The 19,035-nt window shown below is 57.5% G+C and overlaps 1 protein-coding gene across 5 annotated transcripts in view; it reads left to right on the plus strand.

The window, feature by feature from the left end:
• Window positions 1-19,035, plus strand: part of PBX1 (PBX homeobox 1) — a 205,352-nt gene that overhangs the window by 34,101 nt on the left and 152,216 nt on the right. The gene's annotated exons all lie outside the window — the stretch shown is intronic.

Below are 19,035 nucleotides of genomic sequence, written 5' to 3' on the forward strand. Positions count from 1 at the left end.
TCCGTGGAGCTCCAGTGTCTGGGGGAAAACAAGGGAAAGAGTTGATATGAAACAGACATTGTTTCAAACAATAAATTCCCCTTTGCTCATTAATGAGAAAATAAATTTAGGGGCAGAGGTGTCAGACGTTTGAGGAGTCCTCGCTTAGCACGGCTTGCCCCCCGAGAAAGTGAGAAGGTCCGAGCAGGAAGCGGGTCTGAGCGCCCGGAGGCCTCCCTGGGACCCCCTGCCTGCCTCTCACAGTCGCTCTGGGATCTTTTCTTCCTGAGCACCGGGCAGAGCAGGACAGGACCTGTGAGCCATCTCAGCAGGGCGTGGGGACTCCTCAGAGCCCTGTCCTGCTCCCACTCCCTGCCCCCTTCTCTGCCCCCAGTTCCTCTGTCTCCTGGGCTCCTTGAGGCCTCCCGGGCCCACACGGCCACTGAGCTTCCTGGCCTCGCCTGGAGCCAGCATCGCTCCTGTGCAAATCGCTGAACCCCTGGGTGTCAACAAGAGCAGTGCACGTGGGGAAGGGAAGGAAAGCCGGCCGCTGGCAGGGCGGGGACAACGCCCCTTACCTCTGCACCCCCAGCTCCTGATGCAGCACCACACGCTGCGGGTGCAGTCTGTCCAGTGAAAGGCGGTGGATGTGGGGGCCTTGGTGAAAGGAGGGGCAACTGCATGGCCACCTGCCACAGAGAAGGGAGCGCGGGCCGGGGGCCAGTGAGGGGGTCCCGCGTGCTTCCTGGCCGAGGGGCACAGACTCCAATACCAAAACCCCTACGCCCCAGGCCTTGCGAGACCCCAGATGCGCCTGCTGTCACAGTCCGTACCGAGGCCAGTGGCGGCTCCCGCGTCCCCGCCTGCCATCCGCACGCAGGCCTGCAACCCTCTCTGGCGCCAATAACAGTCTCCCTGCGGACAGGGGGATGGGGGCCAGGGCTGCGGGACGTCAGCTCTGAGCTTGGAGGGTGGTCCAGGCCCCTCCCGTCCCTTCTTTGAACCGGGCAGCGCTGGCTCGCCGAGCCCTGGGCCCCATTCCCTGTGGCTGGGGCCTGTGGTTTCCAAAGACAATGAGTGGGTCCACATGAAAGTGGGTGTAGCAGCCAGAAGCCAGCGTCCCGGAGGCACTGGGAGGGGACAGCTTCCCAAGAGGCGATGCTCCCTGTGGGGGCGCAGGACCAGCAGCGCTGGTGGGAACAGGCGGAAGCCAGGAGGAGAATGCGGGATCACTCGGCCCCTCCCGTGCTCGGGCTCACGGTGGCCGGCGGCCCGAGTGAGGCCGCTGTCCTGAGTGGCCGCAGGGCTGGCACCACGCTGGCTGGGGCAGCCGGGCCCTCCTGAGTCTGGACCGGGAGATGGGGGAGAAAGAAAGGCGAAAATTGAATTAAATGTCTGCCCAGCAGAATGAATTCTGTCTCCAGCCAGGCTGGCTCACATCTGTCCGCCTTTTTAGTTTCTGAACTTTCTCTCACCATAAATCCTGTTTCTTCTCCTTTTATCATGAGAATGTTTTATGTCTCTGCCAGCCCTCTGGCTGGTCCATGCCTGCCCAGCCCGGTCCTCCCGGCCTTTATGTCACCGTCTCCCGATCCGGACCCCAGCCCTTCACTTTGAAGCACCTTTTTCCCTTTTTCCCATTTCAGGATTTCTTGCTTTATGGTTGGTGTTCCCTTGACCTTTCTGGGGTCGTTTACTTCTCTAGTTTGGGCCGCATTCCAATTTCTGTCTGTCAAGTAAAATTGTTCCTCTCACGCAGCCTCACTGGGGCTCAGTTCTCTGGTGTCTGCTTAGCGAGTCCTGCGCAGAACAAAATAAAATGGGCCCTGGCTCGGCCATGCTCCACCCAACTGCTGCCTCGCTCTGAGGCGTGGCTCATGCACTCTGCCAAGAACAGAAAGGAGAGTGACCCCCCAGGAGTTGGGGACACTGTCTTGGGGGGCTGCTGCCTGATTCTGGGGTGTCGTAGCCGGGCCTGCGCAGCTGGCCCCCCCAGCCTTTCTCCCATCGCCCTTCACCTCCAGCCCAGGAGAGGGACAGCCCCCAACAAAGGCCCCTTTCTTCCAGCCTCTGTTTTGATAGGCTCAGGTTACACTCGGCCTCCCTGCCATTTATAACCCTGACATGGGCAGCATGATGTCATGTTATTTTTCAGGATCTCAAGGAGGGACTTTCTGCCCGGGGTCAGGGGAATGCCAGTTGATTTTTGCTGAAATGAACCATGGCAGCCACCACATGGGCTCCCAGTCCAGGAGGGTGGAGGCGAGGCAGCGCGCACTCCGGCTCTGCCGGGCAGACCTTCCGCTACGCACCGGGGTCGCCCTCTGCACGGCCCGGCCGCTGCCCTGCAGCTGTCCCGCTGGAGTCTGGCGTCCTTGTCTTGACTTACAGTGTCTGGTCACTGAGCTGAGATTGAGCGAGGAGTGACACAGGAAGGAACAGGGACATGGGGCTCCCCTCTCCCCCTGGAGCCTGCAGGTGATCCCCGGGGTGCTCACGGTAACTCCCACTCCCAGAGAGAACCATTGTGGGATATTCCTGTGGGGTGAGCTGATGGGGAAAACTTCAGACAGAAGCAGTTTCGAGCAGAAACCAGGCCCCGCTGCTGAGTAACACCCGGGGCAATGCGTGACTCTCGGGCCTGAGTGGGAGCGTAGGGCACAGCCGAGGCACCCTCAGCGGGAGCTGCTTGCACACAGCTGTCCGACCCTCCCTACAAGGAGAGGCTGAGGCAGCGAGGTTCAGAGACGGGGCGGGGGACCCAGACCTGTGCCGTGACAAAGGCTGCCGTCTGCCCGTCGGGACAGTGGTTCTGTCCGAGCGGCCAGGCTGCCTGCTGGGTCCCAGTGCGACCCTCAGGCCTGCCCAGCAGCCACGGGCGCCTCCTCTCTTCTTGTCAGCCCCCCCCCCCGCTCCTACCCCCCTATTCTCTCCATCACTGAGGACGTGACTCACACACCCATGGCACCACCTGGTCCCTGACCTTTGCCAACGGGCTGGCGAAGCGTCTGCCTCCATGTTCACCCTCGGAAATGCAGAAGCGGCCCATCGCCCCACACATCTAAGTGCAGGCTGGGAGCATGCCCACGGAGGCCTGGCTGGCCTGGCCACGCCCGTGAACTGCAAGCATGGCAGCTCTTTCCCTCAGTTTCTTCAAAACAGCGTTTCTCAGGTCAGAGGCAGTGGGGGCAGGTTCTGCAGGGGTCACTGGAGCGTGGCCTGTGGAGCTGGGAGGGATCTCATCTGTTTTCTCTTATTAACGATCCTGGTCTCGTCGACCACGGTTCCCCCTGCTACTCGTGGCTGAATGGGCTTTCAGAGAACCGCAAGGAATCTGTAAAAAGCGAACTCATTATTTTTCCTCCGCACCTAATTTCCTCTGCACTGATAGATACGAAAATAACGACGCGACAGCCTTGCTTTTCTGAGGGAGTTCCTCCTTCTTTCAGGCGAGCCACGCTTTAAAAGGCGGGATATTGCTGATGGCATCCCCGGTGGTTCCCCACCCAGGACAAGTTGCAGACGCGCGCCTTCTAAATGTTAGGTGCCAAATGGACCTTTTTGTGATCAATTTGTTTTAATCCCGTGTTATTACCAGCAACCGCGTCCCACTGATGGGGGCGAAGTGGTGATGTGAAGCAGTTCGTCCTGGCCCACGTCACCAGGCTGCCCTTTGTGTGGCTTTGTTTCCTGCACACGGACGCGGAACAGTGCCCACCCCAAGTCAGTAAGCCAGAGGACCTGGGGAGGAAGAGGAGGAGGCTGGCAGCCCACAGCCCCTGTGAGGGACCAGGCCTGGGGGGTGGCTCCCCTGCCTGAAAGGCCTCTCCGAGGTTAAGAGCCAGGAGCCCCGGGAGGTGAAGGGTTATTGTATGTGGTGTGAGGTGCTGTCCAGGTGGTCACCATGGAAACCCTTTGCACCGGGGTCTCCTGAGATGACGAACCAGCCGTGTCCGTGCGGAATACAGTCACGTGGATGTGGGACAGATCGATGGCCTGGCCTGGTCTCCGTCTATAATTGGCCTCTGGAGCCTCGGCTCTGTGACTCCCAGCAAACTTTCCAGTGGCCGTTCTCCAGACCCGGGGTGACTCGGCGTGGGGACAGGTCGGGGCCAGCCCTGACGCAGCCACCAGTGCTGCTCCCGGAGGTCGCCGCTGCTGCCGCCCTGGGCCCTGGGGCCCATATCTGTTGGCCGGCCCTGCGGCCCTCTGTCCCTAGGCCTCCCGGCACCTGCCCCTCTCCTTGCTGCTGGGCTGCGTAGCAGGGAGCGCCGGTCTGGTCCAGGGCCCAGTGTCGGTGGGACCCAGCAGGCCAGCCCGATGATAATTCCTTGCATTATTCAGTATCGTATTGGGTGGGTCCCCCTTGAGCCATGCATCCCTGGGAGCCCACCAGTGAGGTGAGCTTCAGGCAGCTGAATCACATGCGACAGCTCCTGCGCGAGTCATTTAGGAATCTGTTCTCCAGGACAGACACCTGGCCAAGGTCATCGCAACCACACTGACATTTTTAGTGAAGGTTTAAGAGGCATATTTATGATAAATTACAAGGTAAAAGCACTTTATTTAACGGGGTGGGGGACATCCAAAGGGGCATTTTCTTGGTGCTAAATGGAGAGGGAGCTGCATTACCTGAGCTTATTCGGCCCTTTGAAATGTGGCAGCGATGGCTAATATTTATGATCTTTACCGTGTGCTGGGCCTAGCGCTGGATCCATGGACATAGATAATTTCCCGTAATCCTCATGATAATCCTCTGAAGAATGGGATATATTTATTCCAATTTACAGATTTTGAGCCCAAGGTCCAACTAAGTTAAGTTAATTTGCCCAAGGCCACCAGCTGCTCAATGCAGACCTGGGACTGAACCCACCTGGAGTCCAGTTCCAGAGGTCGTGTCCGATTTCCTCTGGACTGTTCCTTTCCTGTTGGGGCAAAACAGTATACTTTCACCTCAAATATTATTCTAAAAGATCCCTAAGTTCATACGCCCAAACCATGGCCATGTGCCGATGCCTTTACATTTTATTTCCCATGGAGATTGTAACTACGGCCAAGGTCTGGGGCTCGTCAGCTCAGCTGGTGAGAGCTAATGGGGCTGAGGTGACGAGGTTCAACCTCCAGATGAGTCTGTCGCTGGGCTCAGTTTCATGGCCACAGAATTAACCTCTCACCCGGCCAGCTGCCTCAGTGCACGAGCTGAGCTGAGACGGTGCGAAGGGGATTGTGCAGAAAACGGCTCCACTGGCCGCCCAAGACTGGATGGGCCTCAGTCATGTTCTCTCTGGAGTTTGGGGTGACGGCCATTTGTGATGGCTGAGCACAGCACTGAGCCCCCGGCTCTCTGGCTCAGGGTGTGGGGCGTGGAAAGGCTGCCTCGTGCAGGGGGGTTGGGGCGGTAGCTTCGCGAGCATCTTGCTCCCGGGCCTTCCTGGGCTGACCGTGTGGTGAATCCAGAGGGCCTGGTGCGCCCGTGGTGTCTGCAGAACCCACCTGATCCGAGGCCTTCTCCCTGGACAAGCATCCTTAGAACGCCCCCCCCCCAACCCACCCCAGGAAACGTGGTTCTATTGATTGTCAGTTCCGCACAGCGGAGTCTTCCCTCCGCAGGGGGCAGTCCACCAACGGGCATGTGGTTCTTTGCTCAGCACACGGTATCTTTACCTCTGAAGTCCTCCCATCGCGGTCCCACTTTCTCTCTTTTTGCCTTAATTGTGTAAGTGGGATCTGTGGCTGTCACAGCACATACCCGGCTGGGCCACGGCAGGGCCACGGCGGAGACTAGAACCCAGACCTCTGGGCTCTGGTCCTTCATCTCCCGCACGGCCTGTGCTGCCTCCTGGTGGACAGAGCATTGCAGGGAGCAGAGGCGAGCACCCTGGCTTTCGAGGAGGCATGGCTGGTGACGGTCAGCATTCCCTCCCATTTCCCACCTCTGGGCCAGCCCAGGCAGCCCCTCAGCACCCACATCAGCTGCACTCTTCGTAAAGACTCAAAAGCATCACTAACAGGGCCTAAGGAGACTCCAAGCCAACTTTCTACTGAGAGAACGGTCACATTGGAGGAACGGGGACACAGGCACCGGCCCCACCTTCCCCGACGCCCTTGAGTCTGGAGGGACGGTCTCCTGTCCAGGGCTCTCTCCTCGGTCGCTCTGCTCAACTTGCACAACCCCACTGGCAGCGCTGGTGCGCTGGTCACTTGGAAAATAGCTGAAAAAGGGAAGATAAATTTACTTTACTTTAAAAAGTCAAACTTGGGCAAATATCTCTGCGATTCCCCAGTGTTACTCAGACATGACTCTGGAGAACAGCAAAGCTTTGGGGCTCCCCCCATGCTGCGCACAGGATCCAGACCCCCCACACCCCTCAGGCCGAAGCAGACACATTAGGGAGCCGGGTCTCCATGTCTCAGGCGTTTATGAAAAACTGAGGCTCCCAGCCAGCCGCGCAGGGTAAGTCCCGGCAATCAGTTCAATGGCCGTTGGTGGGATTGGATGGCAAATACAGGCGCCCTGATCAGCGCCTGATGTGGCCATGCGTTGTTCTTCCTTCCGTCAACCCGCCTAAGTATGGCTATCGAAGTGGCTGCTGCGTTTAGCATAGTTACTTGCCTTTCACTTGGCTTTGTTGTCAGCTCAGATGTGTCTCCACTGGGACTCAGATGCAAAGGGGAGGTGACCAGGCTGTAAGCAGAGAAAAGGGTGCTCTGATCCCAGACAGTGAAGCGCCAGCAGGAGGTTAGGGGTAGGCAGAGGGAGCGGCTCAGAAGGAAATTCCAGGAACCTCCACGCCACCCTGCCCTGCACACGCCCACTGGCTCGCCTTTCATTCCCTCCTCAGCTGTCAGGGGGGACAAGTGCGCCCAGTGGAGCCACCATTTACCAGCGGGATCACAACCTGGCTGCCTCCCTGCCCCCAGCTCTGAGCCACAGGGGCGTGCGGGCGTGCAGGTCGCTGTGCACACTTGGCGGGGGAGACCCTGAGCGAGGGCTGCTCGGGAGCTGCTCCCAGGAGCTCCTGACGCTGACCCTGCGGGCGAGGCCTGGGAGGTGACCTGCAGGCGAGGCAGACCCGTGATGTCAGCACCGCACAGGTCTCAGCAGGTTTTTACAGAAAAGCAGGTGTGTCCAGGCTCTTCACAAACACCCGTTTGTCTCAAAAGCTTGAGGTGCAGCCCTGTCTGCGTTACTTCACTTTGTAAAAGCGGGTTTGCTGCGTCGCTCTTGGAGGCTCCGTTCGTTGGTGTGATTCTCCGTGACCCTAACTGCACGCATGCAGACGCACGTCCCCATGGCTTTACAACGGCCTCCTCAGCTTGGGCTCTTACCGGGCGTGTGCTCTGGCCCATGTGTGCGCCCATGTGTGGCGGTGCTTTCTCCTGCCCTCACGGCCCGTCCCCCGTGAGTCCCCACAGCCCAGCCCTGCCGGTGCAGGGAGCACTGAGCACCTGAAAGGCTTTGTAACGTGGACTTCAGGTTTGAGGAGGGAGACAAAGACATGGTTCTTTTCCATTTTTTAATCGTCCTCCAACTCCTTCTCTCTGCTTTGCTTCCCTCTGGTTTACATCCACAGGGAGAGAGAGGTGCCTGAATCCACAGTGGACATTCGCCCGACGGCCAGGACAGGGAGGGCGGGGCGGGGAGGAGCCTCCCCCTGGCCCGCTCCTCAGTCCCACGCCGGCTGCTTGGCCAGGCCGTGAGCTGCAGGGACTCACGAAGGAAATAATCATGGCCTTTGGCCCCACAGGCCGTGGAGTCAGAAAGGGCTCGTGGTCAGCGCCCCCTCCCACCCCGGACGCCGCTGCATCTGCCGCGGGTGTGGGGACGGGCATTCGGGTGGATGCTGTGTACCTTTGCTTCCATCTTTCCATCTTTCCGAATGAGACAGTCAGGTGTTTTGTGCCCAATCTGCTAACCGACTTTGCTCCCGCAGCCATGGCTGTGTAGACGCACTGGGTCACGGGATTGTGGATACACCTTCAGGGCCCTCGGCCCATTCAGGGTCACTTGGGTGGACACTTCCATTTGGGTGTCGAGTTTGCCCCACTCTCTGCCACGTGGCCCCGGCTGGAGTCCCTGCAGTGCCAGTGGGTGGGTGCTGCTTTCCGTGCTGCCGGGCAGCTGGGAGCAGATACAGGGCAGGGCGTGGCTGCCGTCCGTGCGTCTCTGCCGGAGCCTTTTCAGAGCCGCCGTGACTGTGTGTGCGGGCTGCGTGCGCACCTCGGCTGCTCCAGGTCATCTGTAGAAACGCCAGACCCACGCAGATTCGCCCAGGGCATCTTCACGGCTGAAAGGCTGTGCGGCCTTTGGAACCTTCTAGAATGATCTCTTTATGTGGCAGTGGCCAAAGGAGTGAGGGTCTCGTAGTTGCTTCTAAGGTTGCTGCCCTCTGCCCTCCCCATGACCGAGGCCTAACTCCCGTGGACGGAGCTCAGGTGTGCACATGCTCAGACCCAGCCCCCCAGATTCCTGCGTCTTCTCTACCCATCTGCTTGCCCCTTTCCCAAACCAAAGGCTTCATGCTGCCCTTGTCCTGTGAATCCTCACAGGCTCGCTGAGAAACGTTTCCGTGGAGTGCGGAAGGCAGGCCGTGCAGCACTGCTGGCGTGCACTCACACACACGCCGACACGCCACACATGCCACACAGACACCCAGTGGCCATTTTTTTAGTGACACCACCTCCCCTGCACAGAGCGCGTCTGTCACCTCCGTAGGTGAGGACCTGCCCCTTCGCACATGATGGTCGCTGGCGCAGAGGTGACACCGACGGGGCACGAGCAGTGTGTTAATAATGGGCCCGAGGGGCACGGGATGCCGTTCCTGCAGGAGGATCCAGAGGGGGCAGCGGAGGGGCACCTGTGCCCCGGGTGTGGGGGTGGGGGGTTCCCTGCTGTGTTTCCTTCTTGTCTGGAAATTCTGGAGCCTCTTCGGCTCAGGCGCATTGAGAGCCTTGCCGGTTTCCCTCCAAGCGGGAAGGATGCCTTCGGTCTCACCCTCGTGTCCAAATAGCCCCGAAAGCCAAAGGCACCGACTTCCTGCTGCTCGGTGGGGTGTTTCTCTGGCCCCTCCTTGCCTTCATCTGTCTGTGTCCCTGTCCCTACCTGGTGGCCCAACATCGCACGGACGTTCCCACCTCTCCGTGTCCCTCCGTTCCTGCTGAGCCTGCCTGCGCCTCCCATCACCACATTAACAAACTCGAGTCGTGCCTAACGAGGACGCCTCATACGTTATGCTAATGATCAAGAGACATGTTAATGATATTTTAGAAGCCTAATTAGTGGAATATATAACTATATGCAATTTGGTAATGGACTGTGACAACAAGTTGTTAAAAGGGGGCTTGACAAATCCAGTTGCATGTGGCCTCAGACAAACAGGAGCAGAGAATGGATGAGGGGAGTCAGGCTGGGGAGCGGGGGAGGCGTGTGCGGCTGTGCATGTGGCGTGGGCGTCGACGTGGGGTCGTCTTCCTGGTGGTGCTGTGGCTCCCCTGCCCTCCTTCCACTGTCCTGAACCACCTGAGGAACCAAAGGGAAGAATTATTTACCAATGTTTCTTAAGCAACTGCTACTGCTGCCATCGATCATGCACACACATCTTTGTTAGAAATGTTATTTTGATTGTGTGATTCTCCATGATACCCTGTCTTGCAATTTGTAGCAGAAGATGTATACACCGAAGATAGAGGAAGATAGACTCTTGTGCCAAAGAGAAATGTTATTGTTATAAACCAGCCGCCTGCGGACTGGGAGATTATTGTATTGTGCCTGTGCAAATGCTGCTGGTGTTTGTGGGAGCAAAGGAGTGGGGCGTGCAAGCCATGGAGGGGCTTAGATGTCCTTTCTTCTCAATGCCTGACTTGGTGAGAGGCCTGGATTTCTTCGACTGGAATCTTCCTTTGTCCAGTGCAGCCATCCCCAGTGTGGGCCATGGACCTGGAGGAGCCTTGAACTTGGGAAGGTTTGGTGAATCCATCCACGTGCACGCCAAGCACTGTCTGTAACCAGGACAGTGTCACGCACACACTCGCAGGCGCACTGACAGGTTCACCGACGTGAGTTCTTTGGACGTAGGAGATGCTATTTGGTTGGTAAAATGCACATTCATGTAGGAAAGTAGTTTCCCGTTCCTACTGGCTTTTTGTCCAGGTGAGCCTTTCCAGCGTCTGTAGAAGCTAAAATAGGGTGACCCTTTTGTGCGGTTCCTGTACTTTTTCGCCTTAAAAAGGAGACTATACATTACGAAGGTAGGGAACTCCCACCGGGCCTTTGTTATAAGGCCGCCTACAAAAACGTAAGCAAGTAACTTTCCCTCTGACCACTGTTTTAATTCTAGGAAATGTATTTGTGAAAATGTCCTTTAAGTGTTCCCTTCAAGTGTAAATTACTGTGAATTGGAAATCTATTCCCATAGGGTAGAAGCTCCCCTTAGTCAGGATTGAGCGGATTGCGAATGGAACGTGTCAGGCCCACCGCGCGGACCCTGGGGCGCTGCAGCGTGCAGGTGGCACTGGCTCATGGCGCTGCACTCCCAGGCGCCGCTCTCCCTGCGCAGGGCCGGGAGCCGGCGAGGCAGGCCTGCACGCATGCCGAGGCCCTCCCTTTCCAGAGGGGTTGCGTCCTGATAAGCCTGTCCTGAGCTGAAAATACATTGGGTGCACCCCCCTACCCAGCACCATAGCGTAGCCATGCCCACTTCACATGTGCTCAGAACACGAGCTCATTGGGCGTAAGCACCTGTAATGGCCTTCCTCGCCTCACCAGGAGCAGGAGGCACAGCTGGGCATTTTGTAATAAACATGGTGAGATGTGAAAACAAAACAAGATCCAAGAACGCTGGTGGCCAGTGCCTGCAGAGGGTGCGGTGTCCTTTGTGTCGTGATCGCTTGGCTGACGGAGCCTCAGGTCACCACCAGGAGTGAGCATAGCACCACCGGGGAAAGAGCCAAACTCCAAATCCGAGGTACAGTGTCTACCGAGTGCGTAGCGCTTACCACATCGTAAGGTCCAACAATCGGACCGTGGTGAGTCGGGACCATCTGGGCTGGGAGTGAGCGCGTCTCCAGTTTGCCGCGTCTTGAGGGATGAAGACAGTTACCGACTGGGTTCTGTGTGTCCCTCCGGGCGCCTGCGGTGGGTGTGACCAGGCCTTTGGCAGCAAGGGTGGCTTCATTGCTCAGGGAGCACCTCTCTGTGCTGGGCTCTGAGGCCTTTCTGAGCTGGTTCAGGCCTTGGCATGTGGCCCGCTGGTGCGGTGCTGGGACCTGGCGTGGGCCCCAGGGGCCTCCCTCCGCAGAACTTCAGTGAGCTCTCTGCTGGCCTCCCTTTGCCTCGCTCTGTGCTACTAACGAGGAAAAATAGGCACCACTCAGCTTATTAAATTGTGCCCTCCTGACACCCAAGACATTCAGTCTTCTGAATTTAGACACTGCCCGTGGCCGGGCTGGGCCCCCGCTCACCGGAGAGGGACCTTGTCTAGCGAGGGCAGCAATGGTTGTACCAAGAAGATCCCTCCACCCCCCAGAGGCCCTTTAAAATATATATATTGATTTCAGAGAGGAAGGGAGAGGGAGAGAGAGAAACATCAATGTTGAGAGAGAAGGGTCAGAGAGAATCATTGATCGGCTGCCTCCTGCATGCTCCCCCCCACCCCCTGGGGATCGAACCCACACCCCGGGCACGTGCCCTTGGCTGGAATCAAACCGGTTCTCTTCAGTCCCCAGGCCTGTGCTCTGTCCACTTAGCCACACCAGCCAGGGCCGGAAGCCCTTTTCAGGGTCGCAAGTCACAGGCGTGTGGCTCTGGTGCTCGGAGGGACTTGCATGTTTCTCTCTTGTGTTCTTGTGCCTCCTGCCCCCCCACTCCGCCACCCCCCGGGAGACTAGACCTGGGACCCTGACTTGACGACCTGACCCTGTGACTGGGGGTTCTGCCCGTGAAGCCACTCGCACCCGCCGCCTCGGTGTCCCTTCCTTCCCGGCTCCCACGTCTTTACTTTGCAACGTCCCGAAGGAAGATGGCGCCTGAGCTCAGGGCCCCATGCTCACACCCGACCCTCCTGTCCAGCGAGAGGGCGAGCGGCGTCGGGAGGCGGCGCTCCTGGAAAGGCTCCTCTTCATGTCTCTCTCTCCGACCGGCTGGGAGCTGGGAGATTAGCCGCCGCTTTGAAGCTGGCCCTTTCATCTCTGTGTGTGCAAGTCTGTGTGTTAATTTTGAGCTGAGATGCCTTTTCTTGCCACGTTTTTGTTTTTCCTGCTAATAATGGAATTAGAGTGAGATCTTTGATTTTTTTTTAAGGGAAAAACACTTTCCTTGAATTATCCTTGGCCCCTGCCCTGTGCCTTTTATACAGTCTGTCCTGCATCATAGGCCTTTGTCTCTGTGTCTGAGGCAGAACCGAGGAGCTGGAACCAGAAATGTCCCCGTGTGCTTTGGGGGGTAGGACACCAAGTCTCGGGCAGGAAATTCCCTTCCCTGCACCCCCAGTCCTGTCCCTGCCCTGCCACTCATCCTGGACCCCAACTCTGGGGTAGAGACAAAGGCAAGGGGTGGTGTTTTTGCAGCTTAAACCTTCCATGTATTTGGGGGGCACATGCTCATCCCTTTAACCTGGGGCCGAGGATGCCCCCTTGTCTGGCCACAGAGGCCACCTGTTTGGACCGCTGAGCCACCGCCCCCCCCCCCCCCGCTCAGGGTGGGCTCCCTCCCCGTGTATCCGTTCCTGCACCTGCACCCGCACCTCGATTGATGGGACCCATGCAGACAGCACTGACTCTGCTGCAGTGCAGCGTGTGGGCCGAGCAGAGGAGTCCTTGGTACAATGGATCGTGTATAGAATATTCCAGAAAGACACATTCCCTAATTCCGGAATTTGTCTCGCAGCAAAGGCAGTGCGGTGGTCTCTCCCACTGAGCATTTAAAGCCTCAGCGTCAGAAGATTCTCCCATCATCCCACCTAAACCTTTTCTGCTTCAAAAGTCGGAGAAGACCGTGGCTGCTTGCGGCCCTCACACTCGGGAAGGGTGGGGGGTGGGGCGTGGGACGCGGCACAGGCTGCCTCCCAACCACGGCGTTTAGGTGTTTCTGATCCACGCCGATGACAGCCTCACGGCCTGCCTCCCACTCGGGACTGCAGTCCCCTCTCCTCTTCTCCGTTAACCAGGTGCCATGGAGCCAAGCCTCTACCAGTTGGTGATTTCACACTATGGGTCAGAGGTCAAAGCAGAGGAATAGACAGCAACTGTAAAATTAACTGCTTTCCAATTTTACAACACCTTCCACGGCAGAGAGTCTTATAAATTTAATATTAATTAAACACTTAGCTTTTAACCTCCTCCTGCACCTACTTTCGGCTGGTGGCTGGAAAAATTAATTGGGCATCTTAACTCTAGTGTTATGGATGCCTGGGGGGGCTCAGAAGCATTCCTGACTTCAGCAAATGCACTTGGAGCGTGTGTCCTTCCCCTCACCCACTTGATAGTGCCCGCTCTCCTTCGGAAGAATGAACCACTGGCTGAGGTTTTCCAAGGAAGTCTGTCCCGCGGTCCCCGCTCCGAGCCTGAGCTAATTCCGTCCCGGCACCCTAACCCCTCACAAGCCAGAAGCCGGGAACCACCATTGTTGTAAGTGTCCTGTGACTTTGGGATGCGTTGGTCCAGGGGTATGGCTGGCAGTGGCCTGGCCTGACCACCGTGCCGCCTGCAGGCTCTATGCTCACCCAGTGAGAGTGGCCTCCTGCTCTGGTGAGTGTGGTAGGGACAGCGGCAGGGCGAGCCCACGTGGGGACCCAGAGGTGGTGGCACTTGAGCGTGGACCCTTGGCATGGTCAACAGGAGAGTTAGGGCAGCAGAGAAAGGAAATACCAACCCACTTGGAGGAAGTGCCAGGGGACAGGAAAGCAAGGTGACGGGCGAGGTGTATGGGGGAAGCCAGACGGGCAGTTGAGGTTCCACAGCTGTGGACCGGACGGCCCTGGGCCTGGTTGGGAGTGGACCTCCTCTCTTGCCGACAGCAGGTGCACCTGGGTCTCAGTGGAAATAGCAGCACCGACAGGCGCCTGTGCACAGCTCGCCTTCTCTGGAGAGCGGAGCCCTGGCCTCAGGGGTCCCTGGCAGGCTTTCAGGTGGGCAGGCTCAGGGCCGAGTGCCCCCTGCTCCGCCGGCTGCCTGCGGGTGGGTTGGGAGCCAGAGATGGGCCCCAGGAAGGCATGTTTCTGTTCCTTTCTGCAAGTCAGGGGCATGGGGGAGTGGGGCACAGATTGCTTTTGGGGACATCTGTTCTTAGCGCCGTGCTCAGCGGCAGCACCTGGGTTACGTATCCCTCACTTTGAGAAAACTCATGAGAAATTAAACTTGGGGGGGGGGAATTAGAGAAGTCGTCATTCATTTTCTATAAATGGTTTCCTACATGTGCTTTATGTCACTGTCTTCTAGTCCCATAACCTTCTAATGAGACTGTAAACCGTGTGCAGCTGGCTCCTGGGCATGTCGTGGGTGAGGTGGGGGCCGGTGTGGGCACAGCCGGCTCACCTCGTGTGCTGGGCTCCACGGTCCTCACTCTTCAAGTCCTTGAAGGTGGCCTTGTCCACCCTGGTGGCAGCAGGGAGCATTGACTGCCACCGTGGACCCCGAGTCCCTGCTGCGGCACCCGGCCGGTCCGCACCCCCCTCACTGCGCTGAGTCCTGCACCGTTCTGAGCTGCTGGGTGGGATGTGGGTTTGATAGCCCATACATTAAGGCGATTTTTGGATTGAGCGACTCCATAGGAGGTGGTGTTTTCAGAACGCGTGGCAGCGTGGGCCCGTGCTGGTGAGTGTACCTGCAGATCTTTACCTGCCATCTCTGCCTCTCAGTCTGTTGATTTGTGGGGTGCTGTAAGTTTCCGTGCCTGAGTTTGGGTTGACTGCCTTATGACTCACCAGTGGGCCCTCGGGCCTCCTTAACAAGCGGCAGTAAAGGCTGCACAGCACCCTGAGCACCGCACGCTTTTGTCCGGCCACGTATTGTCTTTCGGTTTTTAAGTCTCCCTTTGCTCTGGGCCCCCTCAAGTATCCTTTTTGCCATGGCAGCGGTTCCATGCTGGCTTTGGGTGGAGGGAATGACATCGTCCTGCCAGATTATATAAATCGCTGCTTGTTGGGGCTGACCCCACACCCTCGTCCGGGCTGGGGCCCTCACCCTGGTCATTGGTGCACTTTTTTCTTTTTTTTTCTGCCTGAAATACTGCTCCTTAGACGGCATGGCCGTCCCTGCAGTCATCATTCTTTGAGTCTCCATGGACCTGCCCTCTATGGAAAGTGAAGAAGTTGACACCCATGATCCAAACATTGAAAAAGAAAAGCGCTAAGCATTTTGAGTTGAATCCAGAGCCATGTAAGTGGTGGCCACAAAGTAGTGTGGCCAGACAGATGCCGAAGGAGGCCCCGGCCCCTGCACAGCGGAGAGAGGCCCCCACACAGCAGAGCGAGATCCCCCGCCCAGCAGGCTCTGGGAGGCAGTTCCCTGGGGGTTCTGTCTCTGCAGGTCACCTCGCTCTGTTAGGTTCTGGGTGTCCCCAGGTGTCCCTCCAGCAGACCCTGCCTCTCCTCTGCACGTACACAGACTCCCCCTCGGGGGTTGATCAGGTCCCTGAGTTCTGGCCGTGGGGTTTGCTGGGCTCACGGGGCGTGGGGTTTGCTGGCTCATAGGCCATTAGTGGAGCAGGTGATGGAAAGCCCTGTCTCCCAGCCCAGCTGGATGTCAGTGTTGCCACTATTAGTTGATTCTTTAAACAGAAATTATTTAAAAGGTGCAACTGTTGGGTCAATTTCCCATCAAGCCACCTGAGCATTTTTGCAAAACGTGAGGCAGCCACAGTGGAGAGATCGTTGGCACAAGTAGACAGGCGCTGAGGAGGCGCACCCCCGATCTCTCCCTTCTTCCGACAGGCAGGTGGGCTGCCAGCTGCTTGATAAAAGGTAGGAGTTCCCATAATCTGTTATCTCAGCCACACTGGGGATGCTGGCATATATGACTACATATATTTATATATTTTATAAGGGCAATATTTTGACTGTTTCTTTTTTGAAAGACAGTGTGAATGAGTTTGCCAAAAATCGCAGATGATATGAGAAATGCTATCAAAAAAACCCACTTTTTCAGGAAGGTGAATAAAACAATGTAAAAATTTCCCCCATCATTTTGCAAAAATCATTAGAAAAGCGGATGCCCGTGATCCGTGGGGGATGGTCATGGAACACGGCGCGGCTGACATCGGGACTTGGATCAGGGAAAGCAATTCAGCCCAGGAGGCGTGGATGGGCATAGAGGGAACGGTTGCCTAAGCCGCGCTTGGGCGGCATGAGAAAGAGCCTGAATGCACGTTTCCTTCCTGAGCGGCTTACGTCTGAGGAAGGTGTTTACTTGCTCAGGAAACGCCTGGGTGATGTGGCGTCTTCGGGGCAGGTTGGTGCTAGAGCTGCTCGTGGGGTTCCCCCTGGGAGCTGGCCGTCTCACCCCAGGTCGAGGTGCCTTTGTTCTCCCCGTGGGTTCAGGTCGCGTGGCCTCACCCACAGTGGCTGTGGGGGGAGACACGTGGCAGTCGGGGGGTGGGCTTGAGGACGAGCCTCACACACACAGGGCCGCTTACTCTTTGTCTTGCAGGTGAGCGTACGTAGCTGTTGTCTCACTTGTTTTTTAAAGACGCGCTTTCAAAGCCTGCACCTGGCTTCGGTGCCAGATACAAGTTCTAGTGAGAAGAGACACAGGATTCCATAGGTCCGAGGAGAGACCGTTCCCCATGCTGTTCAAAGTGCTTTCTGAACAAACCAGCAACATAGAGGAGCCGGCAAACCCTGCTCTCAGATTCAAGCAGTAAAATTGGGGGGGGGGGGCAGGTGGGGGCGGAGGAGTGGGGGCAAAAGTGAAGTAAAGAGGAAGGCAGAAGCTGAAAGATGTAAGTGACAAGGGCACGTGGTGAACTCAGTGTTTGCTCATTGGAGAGGCGTGTGGCCAGGCACAGCGTGGCAAGGAGACAGCCGCCATCTCCATGTCGTCGTGATGACATAGAAGCAGCGGATCGCGTGCAAAGCTGGGCACTTGGTCAGACGCGCTTTCAGCAGGAGGAAATCCGAGGGTGAATCAGCCGTGGCAGCAAATGCAGGAGACGCCTGGAGGAGCTGGAGCCCCTGGCTCGCGCGGACGGTTTCTGGTTTGAAGACACCCTGTGGAGGCCGCCCCGCAGCAGAGTCAGAGCTGGAGAGCCGTGACCTTGATCCGCAAGCCCAACCTGGACACTCACCTTCCCGGGCATCAGCCGGACACTCCCAAGAGCCGCCGGATCTGTGTGGATGGGCCCTTCGGGCTGTGGGGATGTGGGAGGCCCCGACGCTGGAGGCTGGGCCTGCGCTCGACCTTGGGGAGCACGTGTCCCCTCTGCCTGGGGAACATAGTTCCACGCGCGTCTGCCCAGCTCCAGGTGGCAGAGGCCATGCTGTCTGCCCACAGAGAACCGCGTGGGCAGGCGCAACTCCAGGCTGCCTCAGGCCCAGCTCCTTTCTTGCTCCTAATAGGAGGCCAGACATGCCACTCAGGGGAGGTTGGAGTGTGTGTGGGGAGGGGTGCTGTGGGTGGGGGAGGGGGAACAACTGTAAAAAATGTTAATTTATTAATCACTGAATATATAGCAGTTCATCTGAAATGCTGTTGCCATGCCAACACCCTGGGAGTTTATTTTCTTAATCCAAGAGAGGCCGCTCAGCCCCCGCTCCCCTGCTGTGTCATTTGAAATTGCTGCTGCCACCACAGTATCTGTTTTAAAAAGTGGGGGTCGAGGGGTGGGGGTGGGGGCTGGGCGGAACCACCAAAGCAGTCATATGCAAAGCAGTCCTAGGCCTTTCTCCCTGCGACTTAGTAAAAATGACACAAATTAATATACTCTACTTAAACCAGACCAAGATTAATGGTTCTCTTTCAGTGCGGCTTAGCACGACTGTCACTCGACAGGCGTTTGTCGGACAAAATCAACACTAATCAACATTTATTCGTCTCTTGCCCTTGGGTCTGAGGAGCGCAAGCGGCTGCGCCAGTCCCAGCTCCGCTCACCACGCTTTTCACCCTCCATCCAGCCTCGCCATACATCACCCTCCTCGGGCTCTCCGTGGACGGTCCGCACGCTCGGCGAGCAGGGAACATTAGGGGCATGATAGATTTTCTGTTTTAATTTACATCTATTATGTGACAACGGGGCTGCTTTGATTCTGGGGAGCTGGCCTCCCGTAGCCAGCCTCCCCGAGGGTCCTGCAGCAGCTGATTAGGGCTCCCTAGGACGCAACGAGGGGCTCCCCCCTCCCGGCTCCTTCTCTATCCCTCACGGCCCCCTGGCCACTCAGCGAGGACCCATTGGTGCCTACTCACCAGTGCAGCTCCCTCTGGGGCCTGGGCTCCCTTTTGCGGGGCCACAGGAGACACGGTGCCACAGGAGACGCAGGGCCACAGGAGACACTGGGCCACAGGAGACACGGGGCCACAGGAGATTTGGGGCCACAGGAGACGCGGGGCCACAGGAGACACGGGGCCACAGGAGACGCGGGGCCACAGGAGACGCGGGGCCACAGGAGATGGCGCCCTCCCTCCCCTGATTGGACTTTGCTCAGCCAACAGTGAGAGCTGAGTGTGCCCCTCTCTGTCCCTGGCTTGGAAATGGGCCCCCATAAATCTGATGGCCTCCAGTCCCTGGCGCCCCTCCCAGGCTTTAGTCCGAGCTCCCGAATCCTTTTCTTCTCTTGTCCCCCCTTTTCCTTTGATCTCAGTTATAGTTAGACTTTATTTTTACTGAAACACAGGTCTGCAGACTCAGAGGGGAAAGAGGGAGAAAACAGTTGGTGGGTGAACCACGGAGAAGAAGGTTGAAGGGGGATGGAGCCTGAGCACCTTAGTCCAGCATGTAGCCAGGGGGCAGGGCCAGCTTAGAGCAGGGCACGGGTCCAGCTTGTTTTCGGCCTGTGGGTCATTGTATTTATCGCTTCTGTGTAGACTCCCTGATGAAGTTAGCGTTTAATTTTTATCCGTTTTTCCTCC

The sequence above is a fragment of the Myotis daubentonii genome, chromosome 18, assembly GCF_963259705.1.
Source record: "Myotis daubentonii chromosome 18, mMyoDau2.1, whole genome shotgun sequence".
NCBI lineage: Eukaryota > Metazoa > Chordata > Mammalia > Chiroptera > Vespertilionidae > Myotis > Myotis daubentonii.